Source organism: Melospiza melodia, chromosome 31 (assembly GCF_035770615.1).
Source record: "Melospiza melodia melodia isolate bMelMel2 chromosome 31, bMelMel2.pri, whole genome shotgun sequence".
NCBI lineage: Eukaryota > Metazoa > Chordata > Aves > Passeriformes > Passerellidae > Melospiza > Melospiza melodia.
Window position 1 is genome coordinate 405277 of NC_086224.1, and position 3150 is coordinate 408426.

Sequence of the window (3150 nt, forward strand, 5' to 3'; positions counted from 1 at the left end):
TCCTGAAAAATTGCATTTCCTGCAAAATTCCATTTCCTGCAAAATTCCATTTCCTGAAAAAATTGCATTTCCTGCAAAATTCCATTTCCTGAAAAATTGCATTTCCTGAAAAATTGCATTTCCTGCAAAATTGCATTTCCTGCTGCGGCTGCAGGAATGCAGGAGGGAACGAGCGGCGTCAGCAGCGCCAGGTGAGATCAGAGATCGGCTCCTCCTCGCCCAATTCCCCCCGGGAATTTCGGGGCCCATTTTGTCATCCCGGCTCTGCTGACTCTGCCCGAGCCCTGGGGATGCTCTGGGGTGATTTTTGTGCAGGTGGGGAACGGCTCAGAGCCAAGGAGGAGCAAAATCTGGGGTTGTTTTTTTGATTTTTTAGGGTTTTTTTTGGTTCTTTTTTTGGGTTTTCTGAGAGATTTTTTTTTGGCCTTTTGGGGTTTGTTTCACGGTGGGTTTTTTGTTTTTCTTGGGGTTTTTTTGGGGGTTTTTTGGGGTTTTTTGGTTGGTTTGGTTGGGGATTTTTTTGTTGTATTTTTGATTTTTTTTTAATTGCGTTTTTGTGGGGTTCTTTTGATTTTTTTGTTTGGTTTTTGGTTTTTCACTTTTTGGACCCAAAATTGGCTTCCTCAGCACTGCCTACCCCAGGCACCTGGATTTTCTAAAGGTGGATGAAATGGAAATGAGAACAAGAAGAGGAGGAGGAACCACTCCAGGTGGGAACAGCGATGTTCCTGCTTCTCCACCGCACCCCAGCCCAGCAGCTCCCACCCATTTTTTTCACTTTTTGACCCAAAATTGGCTTCCTCAGCACTGCCTACCTCAGGCACCTGGATTTTCCAAAGGTGGATGGGATGGAAATGAGAACACAAAGAGGAGGAGGAGGAGGAGGAACCACTCCAGGTGGGAACAGCGGTGTTCCTGCTTCTCCACCGCACCCCAGCCCAGCAACTCCACCCATTTTTTTCACTTTTTGACCCAAAATTGGCTTTTTTGGCACTGCCCACCCCAGGCAGCAGCTTCAGATGACACCTGGATTTTCCAGAGGTGGACGGGATGGAAATGAGAACACGAAGAGGAGGAGAAACCACTCCAGGTGGGAACAGCGATGTTCCTGCTCCTCCACCACATCCCAGCCCAGCAGCTCCCACCCATTTTTTTTCATTTTTTGACCCAAAATTGGCGTTTTTGGCACTGCCCACCCCAGGCAGCAGCTCACCTGAGGTGCCACCTGTGTTTCTTTCCAGGGCTGTGGACCTTGGCCCCGCTCCCCAGCACCTGTGGTTGCCCCGGAGCTTTCCCGGTTATCGCTGCTGCCCCAGCCTCGGGAACAGCTGGGGAACAGCCGGATTTACCGGATGAGGGATCCTTCCTCCTCCTCCCTCCTCCTCCTCCCTCCCCGGGCTGGAGCTGGGAACAAAAGGAGGAAAATCAGCGGGGATGGGACAGCCCTGTTTGCTTCCCGAGAGTGGGAACAAACTGGAGCTCTGTCCCGAGGGTTTGGCCTTGAGGCCGTTTTGTTTTGTCCCTTTTGAAGGAACATTTTCAGCCACGGGAGGAGCTGGGGCTGAGAGCCCAGAAATGCCAAAGGCCCAAAGGGGAAAGGAAGAGGGAAAAGTTGAGGAAATGGGGAGGTCCCGGCTTGTCCTGGTGTGGGGAATGGTCACAAATCCAATCTTTGGGAAAAATAAATCCCACTCTTGGGAAAAACAAATCCTGTATTTGGGAAACAGAAACAAATTCCACCCTTGGGAAACAGAAATAAATCCCAGCTTTGGGGAAAAATAAACCCCATCTTTGGGAAAAAAAACCCCCATATTTGGGAAAAAATAAATCCCATCTTTGGGAAAAAACAAATTCCATCTTGGGAAACACAAATAAATCCCATCTTTGGGAAGAAACAAATCCCATCTTTGGGAAAAAACAAATTCCATCTTTGGGAGAAACAAATCCCATATTTGGGAAAAAGCAACAAATCTCATCTTTGGAAATATCAAATCCCACCTTTGGGAAAGGCATTGCTTTTCTTTCTCCTCTCTCTGGGTTACTGGTGGGACTCAGTGACCTTAGCGGCTTTCCCAACTTGAACAATTCCACTTTTCCCACACTTTTCCACGGTTTTCTGGACGCTCAGCCCTTGCTGGCCTCAGACCCGAGGCGCCTGCAGCTCCTCGGAGACGCAAACCTGGGAATTGTTTCAGGAAGGAGCCGAGCGGGCACGGAACGACCGGGAGAACAAGACACATCACGTTCCCCGGATGATAATGAGGGAATGAAATTAAACCACCTGGGAGACCAAAACTCTCCTTCCTTCCTTCCTTCCTCAGGAGCAGCTTCCCCTCCACGGCAGCAATTCCCGCCTGAGCTGTCACCCGTGGAAAATCCAGAAATGAATCACGCCCAGAATTGGGGAACGCGGCTCAGATAATTCCTGAAGCTGTTGTTCCAACCCAATAAAACCCCGTGCAACAACAAGGGGCGTCCCATAATTTGCGTTAATTCCGGAATCGCTGCTAATTCCGGCCCAATTAGGAGATAAAACACGGCGCCGGAGCCGCTTATTAAATTACAAATCATCCCGGCTAAATCCGAGGATTATTTAACACCGAGGGTTTGGGGGAGCTGCGCCGGAATAACGATGTCAGGGGAGCAGGGGCGTTAATCAAAGTAATGAAAACATAAATTAGGGGAGGCTGGGCCAATAAACAGGAAATAAATAGGGTTGGAGGGAGAGAAATGCATAAAGCAGCAGCATTAAAGGATAAACCCGCAGTGTTGGGAGCGCTGTAAATTCCCAACCGTTTTCCCCAGGATTGGATTTTCGGGGCTGATTTGTGGCCGTGTCCCGGCGAACCGGGGAGATGATAAATACAGAGATTTCTGCACCCCCAGCTGCCACCAAACCCTCCTGGGGAACACCCAGAGCTCCCAGGTCCCTCCTGGAATTTCTGCCCTGCCCAGGGATGAGACCCGGCCGCTCATCCCAGGGAAATGGAGCCAAAATAGGGGGTGGAGTGAAAATATTGGGGTTTAACTTGGATTTCACTCCATTCTGCCTTTGAGGGGGGCAAGGGATGGGGAGCAGGGTCAGGTGGATCTTCAAACCCATTTTAGGATTTGGGAGCAGGGCCAGATGGATCTGCAAACTCAGTTTAG